At 40.7% G+C, this 13,019-nt stretch overlaps 1 protein-coding gene across 8 annotated transcripts in view; it reads right to left on the reverse strand.

The window, feature by feature from the left end:
* The window catches only part of FREM1 (FRAS1 related extracellular matrix 1), a 163,349-nt gene extending 150,643 nt beyond the window's left edge, over positions 1-12,706 (reverse strand). For 3 of the 8 annotated variants that reach the window (XM_074330365.2, XM_074330364.2, XM_074330363.2), the window contains exons 1-2: positions 11,506-12,701; positions 11,268-11,351 (exon numbers count right to left, since the gene is read on the reverse strand). The gene's annotated coding sequence lies outside the window, so the exon portion shown is untranslated. Of the gene's footprint in view, positions 1-11,267; positions 11,352-11,505 lie in introns of all 8 variants that reach the window. The other 5 variants (XM_074330367.2, XM_074330366.2, XM_074330369.2 and 2 more) reach the window with 4 other exon arrangements.
* Between the last annotated feature and the right edge of the window lie 313 nt (positions 12,707-13,019).

The following is a 13,019-nucleotide window of genomic DNA, read 5'->3' on the forward strand; positions in this document are numbered from 1 at the left end:
TTGATCTGCTTACTTTGGCAGAATGGAGGGAGGGCTGCAGAGAGTGGGAGGGTGCAAAGGTGCGCTCAGTCAGCGGGATTAAAAATGCTTCATGTAATGGCTCCAAAACAAAATCTTCATAAACATCACAGGCTGCAAATAACCCATCTGTATGTCTGATTAGATGACTTACTGTTGAATAAATCTGTGTGGGAGTATGCGGCCATGTATAAGAATGGCATTGAAGAACAATTGCAAACACCAGCAAGTCAGAGAAAAGTTTTTAAAAGAGAGAAATGTACAGAGTATACAAGCAGCCATGGCTAAAACATGTTTTGTAGAGTCTCCAAGACACAAATAGGCTATTTTTAAAAAGTTGGATTGCAAAGTGTCTGTCTAGAACTGAGAACATATTTACCATAGACAGTGTCCAGACTTGCTGAAAAATGCAGTTCCAACTGTGATATCCCCTGGGTACTGCATAAACTCATCATGATGGAAGATGTTTCTGTAGGAAACCACACTAACATATCTGTCCATTGAAATGCTGGCTAAAGGTATTGAGGCTCCTCTGCTCTGTTTCATTCAATTCAGCACAACCAAATTCCAGGGCTTCATGCTCCAGAGGTTCCAGGGGTGCTGTTTTCACAGACACCAAAGTGAACAGTGCCCCCTGGAATTATTCAATGTGGGGGTTGGCCCCACTGTCTCCCATGGCCTGAGGAAAAGTACTGGCTGCAAAAGAAACTTCATTCACTCTTTTGGCTTCAGCCCTGTTCCACTGCCCCAGAAGGAAGCAAACAGTCCTTATGAGGGCTAATCATGGTCTGAACGCTGAGGACAATGGGAAACACACCATGGTGAAAGAGCTGCCTCTAACATCACCCTTAAATTACCAGGCCCCATGTCTGACTTCCCATCACAATAACTCAAGCACCCCTCCCAGAGTTTTGGATTTTATTTGGCTGAGTGGAGCCAAGCATCTGAATTCAAAAGTTCTTTAGGTCGCTTCTAGTGAGCAACCAGGATTGAGAATCACTGCTGTAAACAACTGTAAGTATAAGAAGAGGTCAAAGGAGCTGTAGTGCCCAAAGACTGAAGTTAGGTTTTCTGGCAGGTCTGAAAACCATCAGGATAGAGTGGAGTGGGGCTGAAAGCACGAGGAAGAGGCTGAAAGCAAGACCCAGTTTGGAGGTGATTGGGGAGGGATAGGGAAGAGGGGAAGGAGATAGGTTGGCCTCAGACAGAAAGGAAAGGAAAGAACCTTTCCTGACAGCCTAACAGGGAGGGCCATTCCTAGAAATCCAGTCACATGTGTGAGATGTAGACACAAGACAGTGGCTTCCTGAATTGGCAAAATTGTTAGAAAGAAAACAAAATCTCAAATAAAAGAAATTAACATGAAGTTTAACTAGTAAAATTTGGTGCTACCTCTAGTTTCCATTGCATTCTAACTTTTCCCTCGCTGTGAATCTTTAAGGACAAAGTTAAATACATATATTATAGCAATACATTGTATTACTCACAGACTAATATTTTCCATGCTTTTTTTTTCATAGCATGATAGTTCAAGATGTGATAGAAAGGGTCATTTGGGTTTAGGCTGGAAGTAACAGATCTCCATAAAATCATTACTTGCAAAATCATTATCGATCGAATTAGAAAATAAATTTGAGGCTCTCGGCTTAATCATCTGCTTCAAAGAAGAAACATTCAAACCTTCAGGTCTGTAAATTTAAATCTCTTACATCACTCCAAAGTCTAATTCCCCTCTGTATTCTTAATGTACCAATTACTTCCTCAATTCTTCAATGAAACAATCGCCAGTATCTCAAGTCTCTTATAACACTTCTTAACTTGGACATGAACCTCAATCTTGTCCACTGGAGCCCATTTCACTATCTCCAAGCTTCTGTTTGGGATAAGCAATTTGGCTTTTTCTACTCAATAACAAAAAACGAAGATCAATTTTTGAAAGAAAAAAGGAATCAATTCCTTTTTGAAAAGAGAAAGCAAAATAATAATGCATTATATTTATGTCAGACTCTTTAGCTCACATATCTCTTTGTAGGCAGACCTCAGTTAAGCTTTTGAACTAAGGACTTGGACATAGCTGTTCACTTTTTGAACACTTTACTGTTTAGAAAGAACCTCAACCTACAATATAAATATGTTATTTAAAATTTCTTAGCCTTGCTTTCATCTTCTGTACAGTGGGGATTCATAGTATTGATTTCATAAGATTACTGTGAAGATAACTTTTGCTGTTGTTTTTAATTAACAGAGAAATTCACCTGCCCCCACATCATGGGCACTTGTGCTCCTTTCCATGTCAGTGTCTTGAAGTCTTAAGTCTTCGTCTTAAAAAGTCTGAAAAGTCTAGGTCTTAAAAGTCTGAAGTCTTACGTCCTGGGTTTTAAAGTCCTAAGTTCAGCATCTCTGGCTATTGAGCTAATGATTCAGACATGATAGGTGTAAGCACCGGGCTGGCAGTGACGGCAAGCCTGCTGTGAAACACCATGTGATCTCTGGCCATGTCCCCATGAGCTTACATGGTTGTGATTCTTAATGTAGGCAAACACTATAGTGGGGGGAAGGGGCGTGCAAGGACCCCAGTGCCTTCCTACCAATGAATCCTGTAGCCCGTAATTTCCGTGCACCATGGACCTAGCACCCAAGCAACTAACAAAGACCCAGACCAGAAAAGTGACTTTTTATTGGGAGTAAATAAAAACCAATAGTTCCCAATAAAGCAATTCAGCAACAATGAGTGAGGCAACATAGCATCTGTAATGTAAAAGGATGGATCCCACACACTGCTCCCTCCAAACCAGAAAAGTCAAAGCAGCAGTACACAGGCTTTATGGCCCAATGAGAAAGATCAAATGGGTTCCATCTGGGATTCTTGAAAATGCAAAGCTAGTCCTGCCTGAGGAAGTTTCCCTATCACCCCATCCTGAAGCCAAACTCTAAACCCAGAGTGTATTATAAACAGATATTTTTAATGTGGGTTTATGGGGCTACAGGTTTTATTCTATTTCCTTGTGCCGTAGTACAGTAAGCCCACACTTAACATCGTCAATAGGTTCTGCAGCTTTAAGCAAAACAACATATAACAATTTTATCAATTTTATCATAGGTTAATTGATATAAACAAGAGTTTCGTTCCTGTGGCATCTCATCAACATTGAATGAAACAATATTATTCGAGGACCTGCTGTAATGTCTTAAGAATTTGGAAGATCAGCTAACTAACACCAGGCGGAAACGTTCACATTGTGGCATGATATTATGGCCTGAATTTTTTTCTCCCAATTTCATATGTTGAAGTTCTAACCTCCAGTACCACAGAATGTGACTGTATGTAGAGACAGGGTCTTTCAAGAGGTAATTCATTTAGAATGAGGTCATTTGGTGGGCCTTAATCTGATTAACTAGTGTCCACATAAAAAGAGGAAATTATGACACAGACGGGTACAGAGGGAAGACCATGTGAAGACACAGGAAAAAGACAACCATCTGCAAGCCAAGGAGTAAGGCCTCAGAAGGAAATCAACCCTACTGACACCTTAGTCTTGGACTTCTAGTCTCTAGAATTGAGAGAAAATAAATTTTTGTGGTTTAAGCCACCCGGTCTGTGGTACTTTGTTATGCCAGCCCTGGCAAATTAATATGCATGGTAAACAAGATATGTGGAGGATATAAAAATCAATGTTAAACTCTTTGGGTAGCTAATTAACATAGTCAAATGGCCATTTAATGCCTGCTCCTCTCCGACTGATAAATCACTCTCTAGTGATCTATTAATCACAAATCCATACCTCCAGCAGCAGCTATTTTTTTATTGTTCCAAACATTCTAAGACCTTAAGGCATCAACTGTTTTCCGACACTTGAGCAAAATCACTTATAAATCACTTGTAAAATTCTGTGACATTTTCTATTGCGTGAAAGTCGCCAGATCTTAGTAGCAGAGGTCACCGTCAATGAGAAGATCAAAGTTACTGAGCCATGACATGTGGTTAGCAAGGAGTCTGATTTTCTTAAGCCCAGAAAAACATTAAAAGAAAAAGAAAGTAAGGACAACGAAAGCAGAGGAATGCAAGAGAAAAGTCCCTTGCGTCTGTAATTTGAAATGAACTGCTGATGCCCTGACTGCTGTGGAACAACAGGCCATTACATCAGGACCACTTTCTCTATGTTCAATGACAATGATTTCATGTTAAAAGGGGTTATTTTACATTTCAGAAATCAGTTTGAGGTACTTATTCCATATGTGGTAGAAATCAGTTCTTCAAGTACACTTGCCTTTTAATCCCCATCTTTCCTTTTTTAAAAAAGTATTATCACTTAGACAAATTGGTTTTAATCAGCAGGCCAATTGCCCTCCCCCTGGGAGAACCAAGCCTGCACCAGGAGAGCTGCTGTACCAGCGTAGGTCCTATGCCGGAACAATAATGAGACGGGGAAACATGCTAACTTCGATGTGAATGCTTGTTCTACCACTCACTGGTGAGGTCGCCTTGGCCAAACTAAGTTCTCTTAGTCTCCGTTTTCTCACGTGTAAAAAGGGTTAAAACACCAACCCATGGTTCTGTTGTGAGAATCAAATGAAAAAATATAGGTGAGCAGCGAGCACGGAGTTAATGTTTCAATAAATGTTAGTGTTCTTACTACCAGTAGTAGTATTATTGTTATGACTATTACTGGTAATACTCATCAAATATTTTCTTTTTCTCTTTTCCCATAATATGCCTCCTGTTGACCAACTAGCCTATCTCCTTGAAAAGTGTCTCTACCCATTCCCTCACTGCCCTTACATTCCCACTTGATTCTGGTTGTCACCAGTCCACGGAAATAGCTGTGTCAAAGGCTGTCAGTGACCTAATTAACATAGCATATAGAACTTTGACAATTCTCTGTGATCCCTGCAGCATCTGACAATGTACCTTCTACCACACTGTCTGCGTAATTGCTTCTCTCTGGTTTATGTGCCTCAATATACCCCGAGTTCTCTTTCTACTGCACCAATGCCTCCTCTTTTATTTGTGCTTCCTTCTCTTTCCACTGCCTTTTTCTCCTCTCTTGGTCATATTGCATCATTACAAATGTGATGCTTCTTAAAAATTTGACCTCAACTGGCTTCTCACTACATATCACTCCCACAGTCTTTTGCATCCCCAAACCACAGCCCTACCCCCTCCCTTAAGCTGCAGTTAGCATTCACACTGACCTGCTGGCCTTGTCCCACCTTTATGCTCTTGCTCTCTCATCTGCCCTCTGCCTGGAATGTCTTTGCTTCCATTCTTATTAGTTAAAATCCTTCTCACAGATTAACACCTCCTGAAATGCCTCCTCCAAGATGCCCTAAAACCTGATCAGTCCATTTTTTTCTGCTATTGCAGAAGAACCGCATTTTCCTTAAACCAATCACAGGACATTTATCACAGCATACCTGATGGTGTAGCTATTTATCCATGTGTTTTGAAGGCAGGAGGACAAAACTGTCTGTTGCATGTGATATGCATTCAGCACATGCATCAATAAATGAAATCGGCAACTACAGCTGATCTGGGCCGTTAGCATCCTTGTCAAAATGAGAATCTGAACACACATTGACTTCTTTGAGCTCTTCCCATTTAAATTGCGACATCTCTATGAGTCTGGCCTCTAGAAATGTTGTGTCTAATTTCCTTTTCAAAAGGAAAAAAAGAACAATTAGGGCCACCACTTCTCTTAAGAGAAACATCTTGAGTTGTTGCCCATAGCTCCATATTTGTCCCCCTTTGGTTAAACAACTTTCTAAATTCTGAAACAAAGATATAGAAGACAAGCTTATCCAATTCACACACCGCACAAATCCAGGAAGGTTAACTGTTATCACTGAAGACATAAAGATCCACGGCCTGACTAGTCAGAGGCTGGAATGATGGACTAAAGAAAGTAAGTTCTCTTTCAACAAGAACAAATGTAAAATCCTGCATTTCCAAAAATCAATTGCATGTGTGTGGGAAAGAGCAGAACTACTATGGCAGCAATTTGTGAAGAAAATAGTCTGTCTCCAAATATTTGAAGTAGGAGAGACTTGACTCTGTGATTCCAGGGTGTAGAACCAGGGAGACTGGGTAAAACCTCAACTTACTTTTAGAAAGAACTTCCCTTCAGAGTTGTCCAGTAATAGCCAGGGCTGAGGTACAGACACAGATAAGGATCTCAGAGAGGGAATATGGATTCTGGGGTCCCTTTTGAATGTGAGACTGATTTCCCTGCATGATTATCCCCTGCTCACCTCTGCAGCCTCTTTTCCTTCAACTCTCCTCTCACACAGGTCTTTTCTCCTTCCTTAAACTCAGCATACCGCCCACACCAGGCCTTTCAATGTTTTTGTTTGTACTATTTTATCTGCCATGAATGCCCTTCCCACACTCTCACCAACCACTCCATTCCCCTGGCTAAATTCTGAGCACCTTTGAGGTCTCAACCTCCCAGACCAATTTTATCTGATTGCACAGAATTTTGTAATAACCTTTACCACATGTTGCACACCTTACAGGCATTTCATTATTTATTTGCAGTCATTTTTTTTTTTTTTTCAAGTCTGCCTTTTACTCTATCTGTAAGCTCTTTGAAGATAACAACCATGATTGTTCTGTGCATTCACGTATCTCCAGTCCTGGTGATTGAGCCTGGCACAGAGAAGCTCAATAAATACCAGTTGAGTGACTGTCTTACACCAATGCAAACACTGGACCTGTAAGAAAAACTGGTGGAAAGAAGAAAAAGAGCGAGACCAAGAGCACTGCATGTTTGAGTGACTATTTCTTTCCACTTGATGACAGTTCACAGGCTCGCTATGGTGCAACCCCAGAGTTTCAAATTCTCAAACATTTCCCCCTAAGGTTGGGCTCCTTGCTACAATGGAGCAAAATCCTGACAAAAACAATAACTCATCTTCTTATATATTTATCTGAAATGGCTGCAAAAGTCTCCAATACTGGAGGGTCAGGAAAAACTAAGGACAGGAGGATTTTACATCGCCCTGGTTCTCTCTACACTAAGTGCTTTGGTAGCCTGTGAATTCAAGGCTCTGTTTCATGCTTCTATTCAACCTGTGAAAAGGAATCCACTGAGAACTAGGTTGCTGACCAGAGTTAAGACGAGGGAAGTAACGGGTTGAGATCTATCCTTCTCAGTCAATGAGATCTGGAAAGAAGCTATTTTTCCCATTTCCCTGTTCTTTACACCTATATATTGAGTGGCTTGCCACATGTTTGCTTCTTTCCAGTCTTCACACCTGTGTTAGCCCTCTCTCAAAGAAGAAATATTTATTGAGTATTTATCATATATCATGCACATGCTAGGTGCTTTCCAAATGTCTGTTAGACCTTACAACTACCTGGTGAGGTGAATATTAATCTCCTTATGTACTCTTAAGGAAACGGACTATATAACTTGCCCAATATTACAGAACAAAAGAATACTGTAGACCAGGATTGCAACCCAGTTGAAATGTATTCCAAGGCCACTCTTTTTTTTTTTCAACTGCACTATTCTGATTTAATTTCAAGGATCTCCTATCAGTACTATCTTTTGGGTTTAAAACTATCACTAATACTTATTGAACAAAATAGAATCATCCTACCATGTTCTAATAAAGGGGGAGATTTACATATCCCAGAATTAAATCATTGTCTTATGTTGTTGCTGTGTTGATTTCCCAAGGAGGAGCATCACTTTTATAGGAAAAACAAATCTGGGCCATGAAAGGGATTTGATGAAAGGGATACACCCAACAACTTTCAAACATTTGGATTGGTCCTCATCTGAGAATTTCGATCCCTTCTGAAATTCTCCTAACTTCACAATGGTTTTGACTAACAATTTACAACATGAAGAATTTTTGTGCTAACAAGCAATGTAGACCTTGAAATGAAAACACCACAGCATGGAGTGCGACCCCATGAGATAAAGTCCTGGCTCATTTATTTTAAGAGAAGAATGTAGGGAGCATTTTTAAGTACTAAGCAGCTGATAACACTTGACAGAAGGCAGAGATGGGATCGGCCAGGGGAGGTGAAACACCCACTGGAGGACTTGGGGCTTCGTGAGTCCTGGAGTGTTATCTGCCCCTGTCTCTAAGGAAGCCAGATAAGAACATTTCAAGGATAAAGTTGAGAATGAAGAGTGATATTCAATCTTAGCAGCCTTTGCATGATGCACACAAGAAGTATTTTGATATCATATCAACAACCCCATAAATAGGGAGGGCTGAGAGTGAAATCAAAGACTATTTTGCTTTCCCCTTTAAACTTACAAAAGAAAGGCCGAAAACATTTAGTCAAAAATTCCTAACTTGGGGGTGTCCAATTAGCTCAGTTGGTTAGAGCGTGGTGCTCTTAGAAACAAGGTTGCTGGTTCAATCCCCACGTGGGCCACTGTGAGCTGCACTCTCCACAACTAGACTGAAACAACTACTTGACTTGGAGCTGAAGGGTCCTGGAAAAACACACTTAAATAAATAAAAGTTAAAAAAAAAAAAAAAATCCTAATTCTGCAAGATCCCTGTACTCTGTCTCCAGTAAGTAGTTTCCCACCCAAACATGATATCTTCAGGCAGCTGGAGGCTACATTTGTCAGAAAAGCACAGAGATCACAGCTATATTTTCTTATCTTGATGGCCAAGTCTTAGAACCCTTTGAAATGTTGCCCCAGTCACCGAAGTGAGAGAAGCTATAGTACAGACAAAATGCAAGATTTCATTAGGGAGTTGTTTTTTTCCCCCCAGCCCTTCAAAGGTCTCTATTTGAGCTTCTCACCTGGTAGCACAAAAGCTATTAAATCACTTGAATGAAAGGGTCAGGTTGCAAGCTGTGCAAGTATGGAAGCCAGCAAGTCCTGTTTGGACCACCCAGCTCTCCAAAGGGGTAACAACACCAGATTCAGACAAGATAAGAGGCTGCCGTCCTAAGTAACCGACCCAGAGACACAGCGTTTCTAGAGAGTTACAGGATCCCATTGTAAAGAAAGACTGTGTGCTCTGGAAAAGGTGGCATTTGTCTAACTCACTATACTGGTGGTCTTGGTTATTTGTGAGAGAAAGAAAATGTAAAGGACATATATTTTTTTTAATCTTGAAGAAAAGCAGTAAGCCAAATCTTTGGGGCCTCTTCTCAAAGCAAACGCTAAAGAGTTCCCATTCTATTATATGCCAACTACACTTTAATAAAAAATTAAAAAAGAAAAAAGTTCATCAGTGTCAGAATATCATTAGGGAAGATACCAAAACTCATTAATTCAGCCCTATTGTTTTATTGATGGAGAAAGTGATGCTTAGAGGGATTAGGCGGCTCATCCAAGATTGGTTACCAACAGCTAAGATTTGAAACATCATAGGGACAAGGACCCTGTCCATACTGTTCACATTGGTCACTTCAAAGTCATTGGAAACTAGCACTGAGCCTGGCATGTAGCAGGCACCCATGAATAATTGGACTGCGGAGAGGGAAAAAAGGAAGGGGCACTGATGACCACATCCTATTTTCTTTTTACTATAAATATACAATGCCAGAAAATGTCACTGAGGATGGGGATGGAGACTGAATTCTTAACTTTCCTATGTTGTCAAATGAGGACCTTAACATGATGGAGGAATGACTTCCTGTTTTTCCCAATCCCTGTGGGCTGGTCCAATCTAAACTCAGTTTCTATGAATTACACTGTTCCTGAACAGTCCCAAGGAATCCAGCTGAGTTCTGCCTAACTCAGGGGCAGAGCATCCCAGGAGGCTGATAAAGAATTAAAACAGCCTTGGGCTTAAAGTTTCCAGGACAAACATTGCTTGGCTATGTAGGGGGCAGGTCAGATCCTATAGCAGGAAAATATGGTGTCCAGGTAGCTTTGCTCAACTCCCTTTCTCACTCATGGGAATGGGAAGGCAGAGATGGAAAGGGGAGCAAGAAAAGAAAAAAGAAAAAAAGATGAAGTTGGTGGGAAAGCTGGTTAAAAAGCCATGGTTTGCCAGCCAAGCATGCAAAGCCATGTGGCACATAGCTTATGTTCAACATCAGCTCAAACTCAAGCTTATGAATTAGCTAGGAGATTTAATATTAACCAAGTACATGACAAGAATTTAATTGCTAAGGACAAGGTAGAGCAGTGCTTATCCAAGTGTGACCTCACCTGCATCGGAATCACCTGGGTAGATTCCCAGCCCCACCCCAGGTCTAAAATTCCTTGGGGGTGTGGCCTAGACACCTGCGTTTCACTAAGCACCCTGGTGGTTCTTATGCACACTTCCAGAATCTCTGATGGAGTGAAAGAGCCAAAGCTAGTTAACATTTTCCTAGAGTTCTGCTAAAGACACTTTTGTCAAATGTAGGCAGGGGAAGGAAGAGCAACTCTTCAAGCTTTAACCAGAGCCAGAAATGACAATATCAGGTTTCCAGAGCAGAAAGCTAAAGAGCATTTGCCTCACTAGATCTGGTCCACAGAGCAGCCCTGAAGAGGTTAATCTCTCCAGCAAGATTCCCAGGCCATAAACTCCAACCAGCCTCCGGAAATGCTCTTTTTAAAGCTTTGTAATTCATGCCACGCCACAAGACTGAGAGCAATAGTAAAAGGCAGGAATAAAAGTTAAACGCCTTAAAAATTATTTCTGTGATCCAGATGAAAACTAAAAGAATCTACTTACTATAGCACCAAAAATTCCTAAACTAAATCTGGTTGATAAGCAAATATCAGTCAAAAACTTCAGAACAATTTGATTTTTTTGCCTCTCCAACACTCTCTCTCATCCCCATTAAAAAAGATACCGTGTTTTTAAAAACATATCCAAACATAGCTAAACTAAAGCAAAAGTATCCAAAAATCGTCTCCTCCAAATTTCCATATCTTTATACCATGAGGATATTATCTGTTTTGTTCATTTTTGCATCTTTTCTCTTTGCCATTTTATTTGGCTGAGAAAAACCATTCTGGGGGGAGAAAAATCACAAAATTTTAAAATGGTTATTTCATTGGTGAGTGCCATTGGAAATGGACTCAAAAGACAGTTACACATTTTTATTACATGATAAAGAGTATCCCATTTTTTGGCATATGGTTTTTTAACACTGCAAGTTACCAGCTTCTGAGTTTACATGAGAATTAAACTTTTGCAAGCAGACTCTACATACTTCTTGCATCATTACTTGGAGTTAATGCTACCACCATGCATGCAACTTCTGGGGCATTCTGCTAACAGAAGGGTCACAGTTAAGATGAGAGGAAGTATATAAAGCAGATACTTACAGGTAGTGGTTTTCCTTTCCAAGCCCCAAAACTAGGAACCCTTGGCCCGGGCGGGCAGGATCAGAGTCACTGACCGGTTAATCTCTGGTTTAAAGAGAGGAAGGGGGAGGAAAAACAACACAGGGAAGGAAAGAGAGCTGAAATTCCAGTCTTTCAGGTCAGCTGAGTTTTAGCTTTCTTTGTACTAAAAATCCATTAACCCACCCAACAAGAAAATATAGAATTGAAGTTTACATACACACTTCACCGTCTTTGCTGGTCTTCGCCAAGGCTGCTGCTGCTGCGGCTTTGAAAACTTCCCGATTGCCAAGCCTCAGGACTCCCTCTGAGAAGAGCATGATAAAGGATGCCTGCAACTGTTTGCAGGGAGCCCGACCTCCCTGGCAGACAGCCACCGCTCTCCAGTCCCTTCTGCTGGGTGGGTCCGCAGGGACAAAACTGAGCTTTTGTTAATGAGGTTGGTTGCTTCTCTTCCTTGTCTCTCCCCAGCTTCCTTTCTCACTATTAGTTATATGCTAACTGCTCTGCCACTGGCTGAGCCGAAGCTGCCTCTCCCACCCGCAGCCCTCAGCACACAGAGGCACATGCTCATACACATGCTACATACACAGTCACTCAAACACACCACACACGTGCACACATGCTACACACACATAGGCACCCATGGGGGACACACCCACACAAACCCATTCAAAGGCAGGTACACATATTCATACAACTTCACACCCATGTGCATGCATAGTCACACATACTACACGCATGTAGGTACACACACGTGCTCACACCCACTCACACACATACCCACACAGTTGTTTCCTGAACCTTCAAACTCTTCAAACATACTTTTTTTCCTGAACCTCTTTTCTTCAAACAAATTGCCATCCTGAAGGGTTTTTATTCATTTCACACAAGATGCCCAGCGCTCAGAAGGGAGGACAAGAGGGAACTGGCCCCTTTTAGCTTTTGTCACAGCATTCAAAGGAAAAGATAGAAGATGCTAGGATTCTCTTTTAAAGTATCATCTTAGTTCTTCAGTTTATAAGGCTTTTCATATGTCTGATTCTTTTTATAAATCCACAAAAGTCCCATTAATCACGCCTCATTTGCATATAGTTTATGAGCCCCCTGATTCAGATACATCACAGGTCAAGAAATATCCTCTCAACTGAGGTTCATTTAGTCAAACTTATCAGGATTCAGTGGGTGGTTGAGAGTCCTGTTTCTTAACACCTGCATACTAAAATGCTTTCCTTTACTTCAGCTCCACCAGAAAAAATAATAATAATAATAGCATATCCTCTGGCCTAACTTTTAGATTGACTGTATACAGAGAAGTTGGACTATTATCTCACTTTAGGGGAAATGTTTATATTGAGACACGTCCTGCTATGCTAAATCTTAGCCAAATGTACAGGGCACTATAAATCCAATTCAACCTAGATGTGGTTTACCCTAATAAGGCGCCACATCATACCCCTTTCCTTGGAAAAATGAGGAGAGATAGGGAAATGGAAAAGGGAAGAAAATTATATGAGGAGGGAAGGAAGGAAGGAAGGAAGGAAGGAAGGAAGGAAGGAAAAGAAAAAGAAATGAGTAAGAATACAAGAGAAGAGAGAAAAATTATTTTACTTTAAAACATGGTTTATAAATATTACATCAAAACATGTTTTATAAATACTTCATCATATGTATATCAATGAATGATATACATACACACTTACTCAGAGTCACTAGGAATTTAAAATCTTCAAG

The sequence above is a fragment of the Rhinolophus sinicus genome, chromosome 16 (genome assembly GCF_057876585.1).
Source record: "Rhinolophus sinicus isolate RSI-liver-muscle chromosome 16, RSI-T2T, whole genome shotgun sequence".
Taxonomy (NCBI): Eukaryota; Metazoa; Chordata; class Mammalia; order Chiroptera; family Rhinolophidae; genus Rhinolophus; species Rhinolophus sinicus.